Below are 22279 nucleotides of genomic sequence, written 5' to 3'. Positions count from 1 at the left end.
TGGCGCCGATTTGAGCTTCCGGATCCTCTCACTTGGACCCGGACCTGTTTCCCGCCCTCCCTCCCTTGTGTTCGATTTGTTGGTTTTTGTGTGTTATTTAGTCGCAGCTGGCGGAATGGGTGGAGATTATGGTGGTGAGGATACCTGCACCGGGAGTCCGGAAGGCAGACAATCTCCCTACACCCGACTGGTTGGCAAATTTTGCCGGTTTTAAGCTGCGACCCAAATCTTAAGCCAAAAGAAAAGATGCAAGTTACAGGAACAAAATTATTTCATAAAATAAACAAGTTATTAGTTTGAATTTTCTGGTGTGGCGTCACTTTGTGGGAGAATATTATCGCGGGTCTCGGCAGTCTGGTTACAACTCACTCTCCCTATGCACAGAGCAGCCTGACAGTCAGTGCTAAGGTGTGGTTACAGCTGAATCTCTGTATGCACTGAGTAAGCTGTCAGTCAGTGCTGGGGTGTAGTTACAGATAACTCTCCTTATGCACTGAGTGGGCTGTCAGTCAGTGCTGGGGTGTGGTTACAGCTGACTCCCTATGCACTGAGTGGGCTGTCAGTTTCATGACTCTATTGCCAGGTGTCCCAGGACCAGGGGCTCCTTCCCTGTCCCTAACGCTTGGGGTGCCCTAGCTCGCCCTGTCCCCTGGATTACTTCTGATGGTGAAGACACCGAGGCCACATACCTTGCCTTAGCTTGTGAATTCGCCCTCAGTCTGTACCCTTCCCCCACCTTGGGAAGAGGGGAGTAGTAGTGTACCATAATACACCAACCAGACTAACAATTAGTGACATGCAGATATAGTGCGGAGTGCTGTTGCTTCAAAAGCATCCAGCAACTAAAGGGGTTAACACAGTCACAGGAGACAATGAGTTGTTAGCAGAGCTCCAGGGGGAATGTAGGGAACTTGTTTACTATTCTGGCAATAGCTGAAGGGATGAGTGGTATGTGATCTGTCTCTCACAAAAGTTCAGGCAAGTGAACCATAGGGCCACAGGATTCCATTAAAGAGTGAAACTGGGCTAACCACATTACTGCTAGTTGAGAAAGTCTATCAGGAGCCTGAAGATAAGGACTGGAAGGAATTGTGTCACAGGGATCATCTTTCTCAGCAAACCCCTCCCCCCTCCATCTCACTGTGCTAGAAGGAATGCTGTGTATCACTGTGCCTTTGTAAAGAGTCTTGATCTATGTTGAATTGTGCAATCAAAAGAGACTGTTAGTCCCTGTGCCTTTAAGAAGCAGCTGTACTGTTTATGAAGCCTGTGCTTAAGGCTTCTTTCACATTTCCGTCGGTACTCGTGAATTTGTGAGTGACGTGTGCAGTGGACACATTGTTTCAACGCGTCCGCTGCCCATTGTAAAGTCACAGGGAGGAGGGGGTGGAGTTCCGGCCGGGCATGCGCAGTAAAAAATGCAGGACACAACGTACGAAAAAACGTTCCCTTGAACGTTTTTGTCGATACGACGGCCCGCCAAATACCGACGCATCCAGTGCACAACATATGGAAAGAGTGTCCATACGTCGTGATGCATTGGTAATACAAGTCTATGTGAAAAAACGCATACTGCTGGCAACTTTGCAGGATGCGTTTTTTCCACAGAACGACGCATTGTGATGGTCTGCAAAAGACGTAAATGTGAAAGAAGCCTAAGAGACTTGAATTGCACTGGACATGCTGTGATATTAAACTACACTGTTCATCTGTTCATGAGGACTCTATCATTTCTGTCTGTGTGAGCAAGTGGATCCATCTTGTGCCTAAGGAAGCTGCAGTGCATTGTCACCCTGAGTAACGATTTCCCCAGAGTTCCAAAGAATTCATGAGACCTGTCCTGCCCCTATCTGAACCTAGCAGCGTGTATGTAACAAATTAATACTTTGCATTGAATATGAGCTACGTAGAATCCCCATCTGGACTGGAAAAATCCATAACATTTTACAAGGTTTGTACAATTGAAAGTGGGTTACTATTGAAACAGACATAAGGATATGCACATGTTTGTGCTGATATACTGGTGTACTGTTATCCCAGTGCATTAACTGGCCAGTGTTAACAATTACACAATCCTCAAGATTGAAATTGCAACATCAAGAAGGAGAAGCCGTTGAATTATGGAAATCACAGGATGGATAGACATGGTAATGATATGCAAATGATGAAGAAATGGGAACTTAATTTTCCAAATATCTCTAATTATTCATTACCAAGTATGAGCGCCACACACAGAAACATACACACACACCTTGGTATGCTGTCAGTGAGGTTATTAACGGTTGTCTGAGGGATGTTCTGCCACGCTGAATGCACTTGGGCATGCAAATCATCAAGATCCGATACTGTCAGCTCCCTTTACAATTGCCAACCAGTAATGTCCCAGATGTACTAGTTGGGAGACAAGACTGCAGATGCTGTGGGCTATGCTAGCATAATTAGGCCACAGTAACACGAGCAACATGCGAACTTGCATTAAGCAGTTGAAAAGTGACTCCTGGGACACTTAGGAGAAATGGTCATACCACTGGTTGCACCACCAAATCAATGTAACGCGGAGAAACTCTCTAGAAATGTCGCAAATATGTGCAGATGCTCACACCACCATGCATCATCTCAGTGTAAGAGGCAGAGACAGGGCTGAAGTCATGGATGAGAGCATATGTGTTAGCGTGTCATGGTCTCCCTTCACATGAATAAAGTGTCCCCACTGCAGCATACCTTGCACTTCACCTTCTGTACCATCAGGGTTCCATCGGGCTGGCTGAAGTTACACTGTTGCCGTTGTTCCATTTAAAGACAAAGAGTCCGTTTCAAATTTCAAAGGCAAAACTTTACTTTCATGTTTTCGTAGCACCTGCATTTTCATAACAGTATCAACAACAGATTCCACATTACACATTTCTTCCTCTTTCCCTGTACTTTTCTCCTTGTCACACAGCACATGGCCGGGATGGACCATATCATATGGTTCCTCACCGTCTTCCCTGTTCAGACTCTCTGCCCTTGGGAATTCCCTCATCCATTTCACCCTGGATCTGAGAGCATCAGCCCATGCTATGATCTGCCACTTGGTGAGCGACCTGCCCTTCGTTACTGCTGTGATTTCTCCTGCAGCTCCATTCTACTGTGTAGAAGAGAGCATTATACAGTGTAAAGGGGAGCTGTACAGGGGGAAGACTCTGGACATTAAATGTAAAGTGGGCACTTATTGTTATAAGGGCACTCACGTAACTGTGACTATCAAAGGGGCATACAGGGCATTATTACTTTCTAGGGGGCAAAATGTAGGCACTGTTTTTTAGGGCACTTGCAGCTGGCATTACTATATTCTAGAGGGTTGCTTTACAATTTACAGGGCACAGAGAACCACTCAGAAGGTGCAGTAATGGGGACACATACGGCAGCTTCGGCTCAGTGTTGGGATAGCAGCAGGAAGAGGAGTTTGTGCAGGTTGGGAATAGTCCCATTGGGACGGTGCTAAAAATATGAGAAGTGAAATGTGTATGTGTTGTAATTTCTGCAGCTGAGTCCTGGCTGGAAGAAGTTGTCAAGTTGGTCTGGGCCAGATGGAAAAGACGGGAAAAGTGAATGGTTCCATATAAAGAACATTAGCTGTAAGTCACCATCTATAACTCTGCTGTGATCTCTTATATGTTCTGTAGGGCTGGTATCTACCACTGACCCTATGCCAGTAATATCAAGGGTGGTCTTTGTATAGAGATTATTTTCAGCAACAGCGCGGTCATCTGCTGAGGTCCTCCTCCACTATTAGGGTGCGTCACCCAGTTGTAATCAAGGTTACCTGGTTAGGGGCCCACTCAGAAGTTTTGTCATCCCCTGAACCAAACACCTAGCTATGCCTTTGAGTGGCATACATTGCTCAGATGTGATTTTGCTTCATTCTTCTACACACTCTGACATCTGACAGAATTGCAGGGGTGTCAATACTTTTGGCCATGACTGTATATAGAGATTATTTTCAGCAACAGTGCGGTCATCTGCTGAGATTCTACTCCACTTTTAGGCTATGTGCACAAGTCCGGCAATTCCGCAACTGTACCGCGGGTAAAACGCATGCGGAATTGGCATGCGTTTTTCTGCTAAACACTGGCGTTTTACAAGCGTAATTAGCTTGCAGAATGCTAGCGTTTTACAAGCGATCTGTAGCATCTCTTGGAAAACTGATTGACAGGTTGATCACACTTGTCAAACATAGTGTTTGACAAGTGTGACCAACTTTTTACTATTGATGCTGCCTATGCAGCATCAATAGTAAAAATATCTAATGTTAAAAATAGTAATAAAAAAAATCATGATATTCTCACCTTCTGGCGTCCCCGGCAGTATTCCCGCTCCTCGCGATGCTCCCGTTCCCAATAATGCCTAGCGGCTATGACCTCAGATGATGTAGCGGTCTCGCGAGATCCACGTCATCACAAGTCATTGCCGCAAAGCATCGCTGGGAATGGAAGCATTGCGAAGAGCAGGAACGCTGCGAGGGACGCCGGAAGGTGAGAATATCACGATTTATTATTTTAATTATTTATTTTTTTTATCGCGTTTTTATAGCGAAAAACGCAAAAAATCCTGAACGTGTGCACATAGCCTTAGGCTGCATCGCCGAGTTATAATCAAGGTTACCTGGTTAGGGGTCCACTCAGAAGTTTTACCCCCCCTGAACCAAAACCCTAGCTACACCTTTGGTGCTTGAACATGCTTTTTTTTCAGCAATGAAGTGTTGAATAGTGAGCGACGACGTGCAACAGGCCATGGAGATTGAGTGCATTATTATTGTTTTCTTTGTAACAATTGCATGTTCCTGCAGATTCCAGGTCTTTCTGTAGCTGGGTGATCATACTTTATATAAAGGGGCTGTGTGGGGAATTATACTGTACATAGGGGGCTGTGATGTGAGAAACATTAAACCATGTATGAGGGGCTGTGAGGACCATCACACTGTGTGTATCGCGCAATCAGGACTGTCATACCATGTGTGGGGAGGACTGTGATGACTGTCATACTGTGTGTGGGAGGGCTGTGAGGGCCCAAGTACTGTCTGTTATATGGCTCATTCTTGTGGAAGGTTGTGTGTGAGGTGGGCTGTGTGTTGGGGGCTGTAGCATACTGTAGTGATTCCACTGTCACGACACAGCTGTCAGGCGACCCGGGACCAGGGGCTCCTTCCCTGTCCTTAACAATAGGGGGTGCCCTAGCTCACCCTATTCCCAGGGATACTTCAGAAGGTGGAGATGTTGGGGCCTCCACCCTTGCTTTATCTCCTGAGTTAGCCCTCCATCTTTTCTCTTCCCCCACCCAGGGAAGATGGGCACTATTGTGCACCGCAGTACACCAACCCAACAAAGCTACACAAACAAGGGTTAAGAGAAAACTCTAGGCACACAAAATATTCATTCACATATAACAGAGGAATGCATAGAGTGGGTAGGTAGGGGAAAAAACAAAATAGAGAAGGATAAGGAATTACCACACATACAAACCAAGCAATAGTCACAGATAACTCCTCCAACTCTCCTTCTCATATGAACACCTCTCCCTACGGAAGCCATGCAGCAAATGCTAGCTCTGACAAGGATTTGTATCAGAGCCCAGCTTATAAAGGGGAAATGAGTGGCTAACTGAGCACAGCTGGGAGCTCAGAGATTTCCAACATGGCCGATTAACACCTGTTCTGCCAGAAGAAAGAAATCCGAATGAAATGAAGGAGAAGTGCTTCTTCTCAGCGCCGCAGTAGGAGCAATCAGACGCTGCGGTCTTCTGGCTCAACACTTTCGCGGTAACCCCGTGACATCCACCCCTCAATGCTGAGCTGTCTGTGCAGTGATTGACAGCTTAATTGTCTAGTATGGTGCAATGACTTGCTGAGCTGTCTGTGCAGTGATTGGCAGGTCAGTTGTCCAGACTGGACGTGCTGAGCTCTCTGTGTTTTTACTGACAACTCAGCCTTCCAATCTGAGACTGGGAGAAGCTGAGCTCTCGCCAGGTGCTCCCAGCTTCCTTTTTTTTTTTTTTATTCCAATAACTTTTTATTAAGAATAACAAGATAAATGACATGTTACATTCTCATTTTCAATGCATAGCTTTTTCCCCCCTTCAAACATTCCCCTTCAATCCCACCACCCCCCAACCCCACCCAACAAAGCAGCTCACCTTGCTTAGCACTTCCATCATTAGACCAATATACTATCTAATCCCTCGGCCAATAATATAAGCCACATTTAACATTACCATTAATTAGGAACCTTAATTAACTCTCCCTCTATAATACCCCTATCCCATAGCAATCCACGGAGACCACATTTTATTGAACATTTCGATTTTCCCTCTTTTTTTATAAAACCCCTTTTCCAGTGTCAGGCCCTGCTTCACATACTGGAGGAACTCTCCTCTTGACGGCGGTTCTTCCCTAATACAATTTCGAGCTATTACCTTCCTAGCCATGTATAACACTCTGGCAATAGCTATCTTTAGGTTGTTATCCACTCCAATCTCATCCACACATCCCAACAAGCACACTATAGGATCCCATGGCACCTTACATCCATACGCACCTTCCATACGACTCAAAACTACCACCCAAAAAGCAGCCAGTCTCGGACACGTCCACATCATATGGAGTATATCAGCATCTGCAGTTTTACACCTCGGGCATTGAGAATCATCACGCAAACCAGCCTTATATAGCACCATCGGTGACTTATAAACCCTGTGTATCACATAGAGCTGTGACAGTCTATACGGTTCGCTCAGTGACAATCTTGGGACCCATTCTAGCACCGACTCCCAAGTCTCATTCTCCATTGGACCCAGATCCCTCTCCCACTTAGCTCTCGCCATTATTGGAAACCCCAATAGGAAAGTGTGCAACAGATCTTTATACAAAGTAGATATGACTCCCCCAGTAGTCCCTTCATTACACACATACTCCAGTACTATATCCCTCTGAATTCCAATACCTCCGTTTCTACTCTGAGCTCCAAAAGCATGCCTCATCCGCAAATACTGAAATTCCCCCACAGTCCCAAGACCAAATTCCGCCTGTAATTGGGAAAATGATTTCAATTCACCTCGCTCAATTATTTGATACACGTATTGAATCCCTTTGACTTGCCATTCTGTCAGTACCCCCAGTGCCTCAAACTCCTGTAAGTTGCTGTTATGCCATAGCGGTGAGAATCTAGTCAAATCCGTGACCCCCCGTATATGTCTCAGCCTACCCCACAGCCTGCGTATCAACAACACAGTCGGGTATAATTTCCCCAGAGCCCCCAGGGATCCATCCTCCAAACATTGTACTACTGACCTTCTTTTTGTCACCACTTCCATCAGCCGCTGTACCGCCCCAGATGACCCTTCATGCACCCAGCCTTTTAAATGCTGACTCTAGGCTGCAAGAAAATATATTTCAGGGTTAGGCAATGCCAGTCCCCCATCTTCCTTGGGTCGCTGAAGTGTCTCCAGTTTGATACGCGGATGCTGTCTCCCCCATATCAAATTCCTGAACAGAGAGTTAATCTGTCTAAATCTCCCGCGTGGTATCCAAACTGGCACATTATGAAGAATATACAGTATTTTTGGCATCAAAATCATTTTAATAAGATTCACCCTACCTACCACAGATAAATGCAGTTTAAGCCAAGCATCCGCTTTCGCTTTAAGAACACCTGAGATTGGAGTCAGATTTCTATGTATATAGTCAGTAACAGGCATAGATACCCATATTCCAAGGTACTTAAATTGGCTAGTCACCTCCAGTCGCCCATCCTCCAGTGGCTCCCCACCATCATCATCCACCTTAAACAAGACAGACTTACTCCAGTTTATCCTAAGTCCCGACACCGATCCGAAACGCTCAATAATCCCAATGGCTCCCTCCAAGGACGTACCCGGGTCAGCCAGAAAGAGCAGAATGTCATCCGCATACAACGCCACCCTTTCTTCAATCATCCCATATATAAACCCAGTCACCTCATCAGACCGTCGAAGCTTAGCAGCCAGTGGTTCCACAGCCAGAGCAAACAAAAGAGGAGAGAGCGGACACCCCTGTCTCGTCCCTCTAGCCAGTTGTATGGTCCGTGATAACTCCCCATTTACCCTAACCCTAGCCATCGGCATCGAGTACATCAGTCGAATCCAGGATATGAACTGCGGTCCAAACCCCATACTCCGGAGCACCTGCCAGAGATATCCCCACTCCACACTATCGAACGCCTTATGAGCGTCTAAAGATGCAATAACTATCTGGCCACAGTTGTCGGATCTGAGTTGCAAATTCATATACAGCCTTCGTAAGTTGATCGCAGTGGACCGATCAGGCATAAAGCCGGACTGGTCTGAGTGCACCAGGCCGGAAATAACACTTGTCAACCTCATCGCCAACACCTTAGCCAGAAGTTTAACGTCTGTAGTAAGCAAGGAGATTGGCCGATATGAATCCGGCTGTGTCGGGTCCTTCCCCTCCTTAGGAATCACCACTATTATGGCCTCCCGCATAGATGCCGGTAGACGACCGCCTCTCCTAGCCTCCTCCAGAAGTACCCTTAATTTAGGGATCAGCACTTCCCCAAAGTTTTTATAAATTTCAGCAGGAAATCCATCTACGCCAGGTGCCTTCCCATTAGCCATAGACTGCAGTGCCCGACCCAACTCCTCCTCCGTGATGGGAGCTTCCAAATCTTCTCTATGTCACTCAGCCTTGGGAGCTCCAATTCCTCAAGGAACACCACCATGTCCTACACCGACCCATCTACCTGAGAGGAATATAGGTCCGCATAAAAGTGCTCCCAGCTTCCTTGATTGCTCAGTTATTGAGCTGGCAGTCCCAGATAGCTGTCAGCTGTAGCTTCAGCTAAGTATGATTGGTTTACTCTGTGCCTCATATTTTGCTTGTTGATGTATCGCTGTCTGACCTTGGACCTCGTTCAGACCATCCATCTGTTTAACTCCTTTGCTGTGATCCATAGTTAACTGACTACTTCTTTGTCTATTCCCTTAGTTTATGATGTACACGCCTGGCTCTTGACTTTGGACTTTTCGACTATCATGTCACACATACCAAGTGTGGGGAGCTATGGTCACATCATACTGTGTGTGAGAGGGCTGTGAAGACATCATACTGTTTGGGGGGCTGTGGGCACATCACATTTTGTTGGGAGCTATTGATCAAGGTACAAGGTACAAGGGCTGAATACCAGGCACATATGATTTATAAACTTTCTAAAAAAGCAGAAAATTATATGGGTTTGATCAGTTTCTGATGGCTTCTTATAAATGGACCCCTCTCCCCCTAAAAAAAATAAATATATATTCAAAAGATTATATGGCGTCACTTTGCACCGACACACTTTTAAAGACAGAGAGAGGGACGTGCATTGTAGCACTTACATAGTAGTTTTATTAAAGCCCCTTAGTGTTCTCACAGTCTACGTGACCCCCACACAGTATAATGGCCACCAGACAGACCCCCAAAGTATAATTGATAACATTTTTTTTTTTTTTAAAGGAAAGAAAACTACTCACCTATCCCTGTTCTGTCACTGCTTTGGTCTCTGCAGTGGCTGTTCTGAAACTCCACATGATGATGGATAAAGGAGCTGACGGCTCCCTGTTTCTTCATTGTTTTCAAATGTATCTACATACAGGATGCAGATATCTTTGAAAGTGAGATGCAGGGGTGGGTGATGGTCAGAACCGGGGCCCAGCATCAGCACTGGGCTTCACTCGACTCACGGGCCCCATAGCGGCCACATGGTTAGCCGCTATTAGCGGTATGCCACTGTGTAATAATGTAATAATATTTTTACCAGGCTTCTCTACTCATGGATGTAAAATGCAAACTGCATCAATAAAATACATCTAGACTTGATGAGGCTGGTGTACTTACTTTTTACATCCATATTAGAAAAATGTTCATGATTTTTTAAAGTTTAAACTCAATGTCTATTCATCTAGCCTGATAGACTGAGAAATACAATGATCACAGCAGTGACTAGGCCTCCCATGTCAACCCTGTATAGCTAACCCAGCTGCACATGCGGTATGTTCCCCTCTGGGTAAATGTTTTACAATATGTCACATTGCACATTCTTCATTTATTGCTGAAAAAAGAAAATGGACAGCACCTCCAAAAATCATACATTGATCTAATGCCACAAGGCAAAAATATACAGTGGGGCAAAAAAGTATTTAGTCAGTCAGCAATAGTGCAAGTTCCACCACTTAAAAAGATGAGAGGCGTCTGTAATTTACATCATAGGTAGACCTCAACTATGGGAGACAAACTGAGAAAAAAAATCCAGAAAATCACATTGTCTGTTTTTTTTTATCATTTTATTTGCATATTATGGTGGAAAATAAGTATTTGGTCAGAAACAAACAATCAAGATTTCTGGCTCTCACAGACCTGTAATTTCTTCTTTAAGAGTCTCCTCTTTCCTCCACTCATTACCTGTAGTAATGGCGCCTGTTTAAACTTGTTATCAGTATAAAAAGACACCTGTGCACACCCTCAAACAGTCTGACTCCAAACTCCACTATGGTGAAGACCAAAGAGCTGTCAAAGGACACCAGAAACAAAATTGTAGCCCTGCACCAGGCTGGGAAGACTGAATCTGCAATAGCCAACCAGCTTGGAGTGAAGAAATCAACAGTGGGAGCAATAATTAGAAAATGGAAGACATACAAGACCACTGATAATCTCCCTCGATCTGGGGCTCCACGCAAAATCCCACCCCGTGGGGTCAGAATGATCACAAGAACGGTGAGCAAAAATCCCAGAACCACGCGGGGGGACCTAGTGAATGAACTGCAGAGAGCTGGGACCAATGTAACAAGGCCTACCATAAGTAACACACTACGCCACCATGGACTCAGATCCTGCAGTGCCAGACGTGTCCCACTGCTTAAGCCAGTACATGTCCGGGCCCGTCTGAAGTTTGCTAGAGAGCATTTGGATGATCCAGAGCAGTTTTGGGAGAATGTCCTATGGTCTGATGAAACCAAACTGGAACTGTTTGGTAGAAACACAACTTGTCGTGTTTGGAGGAAAAAGAATACTGAGTTGCATCCATCAAACACCATACCTACTGTAAAGCATGGTGGTGGAAACATCATGCTTTGGGGCTGTTTCTCTGCAAAGGGGCCAGGACGACTGATCCGGGTACATGAAAGAATGAATGGGGCCATGTATCGTGAGATTTTGAGTGCAAACCTCCTTCCATCAGCAAGGGCATTGAAGATGAAACGTGGCTGGGTCTTTCAACATGACAATGATCCAAAGCACACCGCCAGGGCAACGAAGGAGTGGCTTCGTAAGAAGCATTTCAAGGTCCAGGAGTGGCCTAGCTAGTCTCCAGATCTCAACCCTATAGAAAACCTTTGGAGGGAGTTGAAAGTCCGTGTTGCCAAGTGAAAAGCCAAAAACATCACTGCTCTAGAGAAGATCTGCATGGAGGAATGGGCCAACATACCAACAACAGTGTGTGGCAACCTTGTGAAGACTTACAGAAAACGTTTGACCTCTGTCATTGCCAACAAAGGATATATTACAAAGTATTGAGATTAAATTTTGTTTCTGACCAAATACTTATTTTCCACCATAATATGCAAATAAAATGATAAAAAAACAGACAATGTGAATTTCTGGATTTTTTTTTCTCAGTTTGTCTCCCATAGTTGAGGTCTACCTATGATGTAAATTACAGACGCCTCTCATCATTTTAAGTGGTGGAACTTGCACTATTGCTGACTGACTAAATACTTTTTTGCCCCACTGTATATATAACTGAACATGAGGTTCTTAGTTTAACATTCTGATCAGACTGTATGAAGCCCACTGCCACGTGACGGCAAACCTCGTAGTGGGTCCCTAACTTTTATTGCCCAAAAGGAGCGGTGTTGTGTGATAACCACCGCCGCAGCGACAATGCATCGGCAGGGCAGACAGCCTGGTGCTGCAAGACTGAGTGCTCATGACTCCAGACCGCACCACACCACCAGCACAAAACCACAGCAACAATGGCCGCCACACAAAAGCAACACCAAATGTATGGATCATTGAAACTCACCTTCCTCAAGCTCTTCAGTGAGAGCAGAAATGGGCTAGACCTCTTTTGCAGTCTCCTGCTAATTATAATCAGAAGAACTGACCCAGCTGCACACGCGGCAAGTCTGCCTCTGGGTAATTGTTGTTTACAATATATCATATTACATAGTTTTAATTTATTATTTTTTCTAGGTGTAAAGCTGGAAGGATCTTGTTCTGTTCTGATAAAGACTAGGATTAGTCAAATCCCCTGTTGTAACTACCAAGGTATGTCCACCATGGCTGCGGCTGTGCAGAATGTGAGGTCACCTATTTTGAGTTCTGATTGTTAAAATATTGTCCACCACCAAGTATTAAAGAAATTGTAAAAAATCTGAATTTACCGCCCAGACCAGCACCATGCTCCACTCTCAGTCCTGTATCTCCTGCAGGTCGCCTAAATTGGAAATTGTCCCATGACCACTGCAGTCAATCAGCTAATCAACCGCAGCCTTCACATTTACCTCAGAGCCGGAGAAGAGTATTTCTCCAGCTTGGACGGAAATGTGAAAGCCTCAGGAGATTGGGACTCTGGGTGGAAAGTGGAGGAGCTGCGCCAGTCCTGTAGGCAAATATGTATTCAGCGCCCTGGACAATTAACTATGGGGCTGTCCAGTAGTGGAAGTCTTCTCAAATCCTGCGCCGCCGCAGCCATGTTAGACATACCTTGGTAGTTTTAAGTATTTAATCTGTGGCCAACCACCCTTTTTCCGACAAAAGATCTCCTATCCTGATCTCTATTTTACTTGGTTAATGATAACAACACTTAAGTAATCACTTAGTCCTGGCAATAATTCTATGGGTGGGCTAAAATCAGATTAAAATCACGCCCTGTGTCTACATTATAAGTAATTTGTATAGCAACCTCAGGGAAAGGACCAAATATTACAATGTTACTGTTTCGCCACCAGATGGCAGCCAAGCAGCGCAGCGTACGTCCTTTTAGTAAAGTACCAGCATAGACACAAACAAGACACACATCACTTCCGGCAGAGAGGGGGTCACATTCCTGTTGTGACTGCTTCTCCTCTCCCTCAGCACATGCCTTAGACAGGTGATCACACACATCCTGGCACTGGCCAACACAAGCCAACCACACCCACCTCAAGTATTTACATGGAGACAAGGAGTCCGGGCCTACTACTTCAATCTTTCACCACCCTAGTTATTATTATTAATGTGCTGATGAATATGCTCTTAACTTTCTCAGTATAAAATCTCACTTCTCCAAACATTTTCACTTCTCACCAGAAATGTTGCCAAGTTTTACACTTGTCATCTAAGTCCACAAAACACATGAAACGATGGTTCAGCCGGCAGCCGCCTTGCCCGCCTTTCCCATACATAGGAGCACTCGTGTTCTCCCTGACAGCGCCGCTGATTCCCGGGCGGTGGCTTATCTCATAGAACACAAAGGATCGGCGGTCCACAACCCTACATGCTGGATCTTGAACTCTTCCGAAGATCCATTTTCCAGGGCTCCTATAAACATTAACCTGTCAGCAGGTTTGGCCGACATTAATCTAATTCGTATGTATCGGTTTTAGAAATTCTCTTTCAGCAACCCATTAACACTAGCTTACTGGTTGGTAATGCCACCATTTTAATCAGATTCCAGAGAAGATGCAGTGTTTGGGCCCTCTCACTAACCCATAGAAGTCCACTCTGAAGACGAACTGAGAGCAGGTTGATCTATTTAGCTGATCCCTTCACCAGCATACTTATGTAACGGAGCGCCACAGGTGTTTGGCAGATGCTAGCCCCTAATTAGGGATTAATATTAGTGATGAGCGAATATACTCGTTACTTGAGATTTCCCGAGCATGCTCGGTGGTCCTCAGAGTATGTTTTAGAGCTCGGAGATTTAGTTTTTCTTGCCGCAGCTGAATGATTTACATCTGTTAGCCAGCATAAGTACATGTGGGGGTTGCCTGGTTACTCTGAGGACTCCCGAGCATGCTCCAGAAATCTCGAGTAACGAATATATTCGCTCATCACTAATTAATATGTATATTCATAGCTGAGCCCAATTCACATATTAATTGAGGAATCCAACATGGTTATCGTTGGAGAAAACATCATATAGCTGGAAGTCATCTCATTATCTCTGGATTGGCTTGGAATGCCTACACGAAACTGCTCATCTGGTTGTGTTGTAAAACTGAAGACTGATACAGGAGTAAAGCCCCCGTCACACACAGCGAGATCGCTAGCGAGATCGCTGCTGAGTCACAAGTTTTGTGACGCAACAGCGATCTCAGTAGCGATCTCGCTATGTGTGACACGTAGCAGCGATCAGGCCCCTGCTGTGAGATCGCTGGTCGTGTCGGAATGGCCTGGGCCATTTTTTGATCGTTGACGTCCCGCTGGGTAGCACACATCGCTGTGTTTGACACCTTACCAACGACCTCGCTGACAGGACGTCCCATTGAATCATCATGAAATAGCATCGTTATACAGGTCGCTACAGTTCGCCGCATCGCTGATGCGTCGTTGGGGAGATCGCACTGTGTGACATCTCACCAGCAACCACATAGCGACGCTTGAGCGATCCCTGACAGGTCGTATCGTTGTCGGAATCGCTCAAGCGTCGCTATGTGTGATGGGGCCTTAACAGAGCAATGTATTTTCTCTCTATGCCCGGGTACTTTCAAAACTGGTAAAAGTTTATTGGTGGGGATGCAGACCCCCCAACAGATTTAATATTGATGACCTATCCAGAAGGAAGGTGTGAAGAAACGGGGTCAGTGGGTGCTCTCATCCGCTGGCCCGGCTGTCTTTAGCAAGACTGCATGGACCACGGCTCATACCACTGAACGCCTGCTCTATCTCCCAGTGGGCAATACACTACACAGACAACACAGGGATAAGGTAAAACAGTGTGGCAATACTTTATTGAACCACAGCACACAATAGCAAACAGAACAATCCCAACATGGTTGGAATTGCTTGATTACATGGGCGCATATAAAAGATCACTGCGTCTCCACATATTTCCAGTATGACATGATGTCAGAGCTCCCAGGGTCGCTACTCCATCTGTGGATGCACGCACAGAGAAGGGGTAACGACAAGCATAGGGAGATGACCAACAACTGTCCATAGAGTCCATACAAGGTCCAAAGCCAGTTGACATGATGTCAGAGCTCCCAGGGTCGCTACTCCATCTGTGGATGCACGCACAGAGAAGGGGTAATGACAAGCATAGGGAGATGACCAACAACTGTCCATAGAGTCCATACAAGGTCCAAAGCCAGTTGACATGATGTCAGATCTCCCAGGGTTGCTACTCCATCTGTGGATGCACGCACATCGAAGGGGTAACGACAAGTATAGGTGCAGCGCCCCAGAGATCTGGTCGTTGCAGTAACGTCGCTCTGCCACTAAGGGGAGTGATGGTATGTCTGATGGCACTAAAGGAGTTCTACTGACCAGGTATCACCAAGCACACACTACACTTCACACTCCGGCCACTAGGGGGAGTAAAAGGCGTTATTTATTGGGCCACTCCTCACATTGGTAAAACTAGGGGTTGGACAGGAAGTTAGGCAGAACAAAGCCTGGGAGAGCTCCAGGGAGGACCTGTCAGAACTGGGAAATCTGGCAGGTACCTAGCGAAAGGACAGATTGTTACGGAACCGCGCCTGCACTACCTTGCAGCGGTATCCTAAGAAAGAGACACGAAGCGAAGGATATTGTGGAACAGTGAGAAACGAGATCAGCACAAAGGAGATCCAGTAGGAGTCGTGCCCCGAGAACGGCAACATCTTACTGAGGCGCATAGACAGTGGGCGGAGCACCGAGGAAGTAACAGTCTCCACGCATTACTTCAAACAGCGGCAGGACAGTTAATTACAGGTTGGCTGTCTACCATGCAACACCTAAGAAGGACATAGGAGGCAATCGTGGGAGAGGGGCGACACTAGGGTTCCAGAAAAACTCCAGGCCTACCTGTCATAAAGGTGCGTCCTAGCCATAACATACCTGGGGGACGGAGAAGAGAAAGATCTAGAAAGAACGAGAACAGAAGTTGTGAGCACTATCCTGAATGCTCAACAGGGGAGCACTACAACACACAGGCGCTAGTGGGTAGACACTGATTTCCACCTGCAGAGGGAACTCTGGATGTGCCTTCGGACCGGCCGGTCCGAGACAGCCCTGTTGACAGTGCCCTGGATTGAGGATCCTGAAACCTTCAGTAAAAGGTAAAGAAACTGAACCCTGTGTCCTCGTTATTCCTCGCACTACGCACCATCACCCTTTATTGGACGCCCCTTAGCAGGGTCACGGACCGGGTCCAGCCACCGTGACATCCCCAGAACTGATCCAGCAGAGGACTGGTACCGAGTAACCCGTGGACCTGCGTCTGGGGGCGATCCATAGGGAGATGACCAAGAACTGTCCATAGAGTCCATACAAGGTCCAAAGCCAGTTGACACGAGAGTCACCACCTGGCTTATCTGACCATCTCCATGGAACCAGGTGGCCCTCTCACTAACCCAGGTCCCAAATCTGGCTTTCTCCAAACATATCCATGGTTCAGAGATGGTCACTGGATCAGATCTGTGTCCTTCCAACCGGAGCCGAAAACCCCTAGGTTGTTTGCTATAGAATCATAGATCAGTGTCCCTCGTGATGGTGCCATGATGAATTGGCTGCAGTCCGTTCTCTTGTCTGTTGGGGTGGTTTGCAGAATGTCTGGCTGGTAGCTCTGTGTTACTTCAGTCTCCCAGGATGTGATCTCTGAGTCTTTTTATATCCAAGACATGTTAGCTATTTTTAGAATTACCCAGGGTCCTTCAGTCCAACATCAAGATAAGGTAAACAATGGTGATGGGATTAAGTAGCACTATTAGCATATAAGCACACATCAATAAACAAAGCTTAACACACCCTATGTACAGTCACTATTACAGACTAAAGGTACCGTCACATTAAGCGATGCTGCAGCGATATAGATAACGAGCCGATCGCTGCAGCGTCGCTGTTTAGGTCGCTAGGAGACGTCAAACACGGCGATGCAGGAGCGATCCAGTTACGTACTTATCGTTCTCGCTGGTTGTTAGCTTCCTGAAAAAACATTGCAGGCATTGTTGCTTTTGCTGTCAAACATGACGAATCACGCCGACCTGACGACCAAATAAAGTTCCGGACTTCTAGCTACGACCAGCGATGTCACAGCGGGATCCTGATCGCTGCTGCGTGTCAAACACAACGAGATCGCTATCCAGGACGCTGCAACATCACGGATCGTTGTCGTTCTCGTTGGAAAGTTGCTCAGTGTGAAGGTACCTTTACACAGTATGTTAGATAGTATATCAGTTGGCAAGTCTGTCTTCTTGACCCTCCAGACATAAACACTTAAATTCACAAGCCAATATACAGATACAAAGCCAGTTCTTTTGGTTTGCAAAAAACATGGTTGTCTGGGAAATTAAGATACAATCTGGTTTCTTCACAGAAGGTTATCAATATTATTATGCTAGAGGACAACTCCTTTAATTATCATTAACCATGACATCAGAATTACCAGACTATAAATGGTGACATCATAAAAAATAGATTTTAAGCAGCGCTGAGGGTTGTAACTACGAGTGCATTGTTGGCAGTAGCACATGGTATTTGGTGCCTGCGGGGACTTAAGGCTACTGAGCCACTTCAGAAATCACTAGTAATATAACCAGCACTTGCATACTTACCAACATCCAAGTTGGTAAAATAGGGAAATCCAAGTCACACCAACAGGACTATCTAACACCAAACTGTAATGTGAATGTAACCCTACCCTGTTTCACGGGGAGATCCCCAAATTTGCTAGGATTTTGCATCTGAAAATACATTACTGTCCCGCTAAATTTGGCGAATGTTGGCATCAATATACATTGATGGGAGCCTGGTACAGACTTTGCATTGGGGCCACTGGCAGTGACATCAGAATTAGCAGATCATAAACAGTAACATCATAAATCATACTTCACAGATTATGCTCTCTGACATCAAAACATTATTTACCTGTTGGGTATAGAGTGGGGGAAAAAAGTATTTAGTCAGTGACCAACTGTGCAAGTTCTTCCACTTAGAAAGATGAGAGAGGCCTGCAATTGACATCATAGGTAGACCACACTATGAGAGTCAAAATGAGAAAACAAATCCAGAAAATCACCTTGTCTGATTTGGCAAGATTTATTTTGCAAAATATGGTGGAAAATAACTATTAGGGCACCTAAAAACATGCAAGATTTCTGGCTCTCACAAACCTGTAACTTCTTCTGTAAGAGGCTCCTCTGTCCTCCACTCATTACCTGTAGTAATGGCCCCTGTTTGAACTTGTTATCAGTATGAAAGACACCTGTCCACAACCTCAAACAGTCACACTCCAAACTCCGCTATGGTGAAGACCAAAGAGCTGTCGAAGGACACCAGAAACAAAATTGTAGCCCTGCACCAGGCCGGGAAGACTGAATCTGCAATAGGCAAGCAGCTTGGTGTGATGAAATCAACTGTGGGAGCAATAATAAGAAAATGGAAGATACACATGACAACTCATAATCTCCCTCGATCTGGGGCACCACGCAAGATCTCACCCCATGGGATCAAAATGATCACAAGAATGGTGAGCAAAAATCCCAGAACCACACGGGGGGGGGGGGGGGGAGAATGACCTGCATATAGCTGGGACCACCGTAACAAAGGCTACCATCAGTAACACACTACGCCACCAGGGACTCAGATCCTGCAGTGCCAGACGTGTCTGTTATGACCTGGTGGTCAGGACAATAATGGACCTGGTGGTTAAGAGCACACGGAATGACCTGATAGTTACTGATAATAAGGACGAGCTCTGGGACGTGGGAACTCTGCTGACCGCAATCCCTAAACCTATCAAACACACTAGAAATAGCCGTGGATTGCGCTCCCTATGCAACTCGGCACAGCCTAAGAAACTAGCTAGCCCTGAAGATAGAAAAATAAAGCCTACCTTGCCTCAGAGAAATTCCCCAAAGGAAAAGGCAGCCCCCCACATATAATGACTGTGAGTAAAGATGAAAATACAAACACAGAGATGAAATAGATTTAGCAAAGTGAGGCCCGACTTACTGAACAGACCGAGGATAGGAAAGGTTACTTTGCGGTCAGCACAAAAACCTACAAAAAGACCACGCAGAAGGCGCAAAAAGACCCTCCGCACCGGCTCACGGTGCGGAGGCGCTCCCTCTGCGTCCCAGAGCTTCCAGCAAGCAAGACAACAAATTAAATAGCAAGCTGGACAGAAAAATAAAAAAACCAAAGAAATACAAGCTGGAACTTAGCTTCTGATGGGAAGACAGGTCACAAGAATGATCCAGGAGTGAACTAGACCAATACTGGAACATTGACAGGTGGCATAGAGCAAAGATCTAAGTGGAGTTAAAAAGAGCAGCAGCTAACGAATTAACCTAGTCACCTGTGAAACTCAGAAACACCCACCAGAGGAAGTCCATGGACAGAACCAGCCGAAGTACCATTCATGACCACAAGAGGGAGCCCGACAACAGAATTCACAACACGTGTCCCACTGCTTAAGCCAGTAGATGTTTGGGCCCATCTGAAGTTTGCTAGAGAGCATTTGGATGATCCAGAAGAGTATTGGGAGAATGTCATATGGTCTGATGAAACCAAAGTAGAACTGTTTGGTAGAACCAAAACTCAAGTTTAGAGGAGACAGAATGCTGAGTTGCACCATACCTATTGTAAAGCATGGGGGTGACAACATCATGCTTTGGGGCTGTTTCTCTGCAAAGGGACCAGGACGACTGATATGTGTACATAAAAGAATGAACAGGGCCATGTATTGTGAAATTTTGAGTGCAAACCTCCTTCAGTTAGCAAGGGCATTGAAGATGAAACCTGGATGGGTCTTTCAGCATGATAATGATCCCAAGCACACTGCCAGGGCAACAAAGGAGTGGCTTTGTAAGAAGCATATGAAGGTCCTGGAGTGGCCTAGCCAGTCTCCAGATCTTAACCCCATAGAAAACCTTTTGAAGGAGTTGAAAGTCCTTGTTGCCGAGCGACAGGCCCAAAACATCACTGCTCTAGAGGAGATCTGCATGGAGGAATGGGCCAACATACCGCCAACAGTGTGTGTCAACTTTGTGAAGACAAAAACGTTTGACCACTGTCATTGCCAAGAAAGGGTATATAACAAAATATTGAGATGAACTTTAATGACCAAACACTTATTTTCCACCAAAATTTGCAAAATAAATCTTGCCAAATCAGACAAGGTGATTTTCTGGATTTGTTTTCTCATTTTGACTCTCATAGTTGTGGTCTACCTATGATGTCAATTACAGGCATCTCCTGTCTTTTTAAGTGGGAGAACTTGCACAATTGGTCGCTGATTAAATACTTTTTTTCTCCACTGTATATGGTATTAAATTGCCAGTCATGCTGTATTTGAATGCCACGCATGTTTTACTGAATTTCGCCCACAGTAGTCACTGGAAAAAAAATGAAAGCCCAGTCAGATCATTCCCTTTTAATACCAGCTGGCTGCCACAAATAACTGAAGCAGGAGCTGCAGCAATTGCTGGGCCGACTTGAAATTGAAAGAAAAGAGGTTGTTCAATGTGAGACAACCCCAATAGATATAAGCTTTCCATCTGTCTTTGTTATTATAGCATTAGTGGTAATGAGGGTGACATTGGTTTGCACAGTGCAGGACTGTACACAATGGCATGAACACACTACTATTGAACATGCTGGGGAGTTTTCCTGGAATTATGTGAGAATCTCTTTTTTTCCCTAGAAGTGGAAAGGACTGTACTGCTTCTGTGCTCACAATGCCACCAGCAAAGGTGAAGTGGAACATCAAGTCGTGCCAGGTTTTGAGCCATTATGAAAATGATGCTTTAATTTGCAATATGATTTCCTAAAACAATAGAAGAAGCTGAAGGGTCACAGTATTTCAAATGACTTCGTTACAATATTTCCCCTATAAACGTGGCCATACATAAAATGTCATATGCCGCAACATCAAAATAACTAGACTATAAACCGTGAGATCATAAAAAAATTATAGAAACCAGGGCTGTAATGATGCCCCGACAGGCCAACTATTTAATGTATGTTTGAGCATCCAATGGCAGCTGCGAGGAGAAAGAAGAATTGGGCATGTTTGATCTTGACACAGCTGATCCGTTGATGCAACCAGTGATACCTGGCAGCCCCCTTTTCCTTTCTCTCCATTGAGAGAACATGCATACTTTGCTGACCCAAGTAGACATGTTTACTTGGGGGGAGGGGGCGCAAGAGGGGGTGGGCAGGAAACTTAAAAAGTTATTCTCACATTGTGTCTTGAACGGCACACAACTCTCCAGTCTCTTTTACTTCCTTGTTGCTGGGGAAGGGTGGGTACCCCTCCTTGAGTGACAGTTCTGGTTCAGTACCTTCTTCCTACCTCTAAGCTTATGTTTCTGTGACACATTAACATGAGTGCTTGTTCTGAAGTCAACACTGTTAAGGTACTGTCACACTAGACGATATCGCTAGCGATCCGTGACGTTGCAGCGTCCTCGCTAGCGATATCGTCCAGTGTGACAGGCAGCAGCGATCAGGCCCCTGCTGGGAGATCGCTGGTCGGGGAAGAAAGTCCAGAACTTTATTTTGTCGCTGGACTCCCCGCAGACATCGCTGAATCGGTGTGTGTGACACCGATTCAGCGATGTCTTCGCTGGTAACCAGGGTAAACATCGGGTAACTAAGCGCAGGGCCGCGCTTAGTAACCCGATGTTTACCCTGGTTACCATCGTAAAAAAACAAACAGTACATACTTACATTCAGCTGTCTGTCCCTTGCCGTCTGGTTCCTGCAATGACTGCTGGCCGCAAAGTGAAAGTGAAAGCACAGCACAGCGGTGAGTCACACAGCGGTGACTCACCGCTGTGCTGTGCTTTCACTTTCACTTTGCGGCCAGCAGTCAGTGCAGCAAACAGACGGCAAGGGACAGACAGCTGAATGTAAGTATGTACTGTTTGTTTTTTTTACGATGGTAACCAGGGTAAACATCGGGTTACTAAGCGCGGCCCTGCGCTTAGTTACCCGATGTTTACCCTGGTTACCGGGGACCTCGGGATCGTTGGTCGCTGGAGAGCGGTCTGTGTGACAGCTCTCCAGCGACCAAACAGCGACGCT

General features: G+C 45.7%; 1 long non-coding RNA gene across 1 annotated transcript in view; it reads right to left on the bottom strand.

Moving 5' to 3' along the window:
- LOC138658144 (uncharacterized) overlaps positions 1–12142 on the bottom strand; it is a 97506-nt gene extending 85364 nt beyond the window's left edge. The window contains exon 1 of the long non-coding RNA XR_011317361.1: positions 12087–12142. This is a non-coding gene — a long non-coding RNA (uncharacterized lncRNA). The remainder of the gene's footprint in view (positions 1–12086) is intronic.
- Positions 12143–22279: the final 10137 nt, after the last annotated feature.

This window comes from Ranitomeya imitator, chromosome 1, assembly GCF_032444005.1.
Source record: "Ranitomeya imitator isolate aRanImi1 chromosome 1, aRanImi1.pri, whole genome shotgun sequence".
Lineage (NCBI taxonomy): Eukaryota > Metazoa > Chordata > Amphibia > Anura > Dendrobatidae > Ranitomeya > Ranitomeya imitator.
This window is presented reverse-complemented; position numbering and strand designations above follow the sequence as displayed.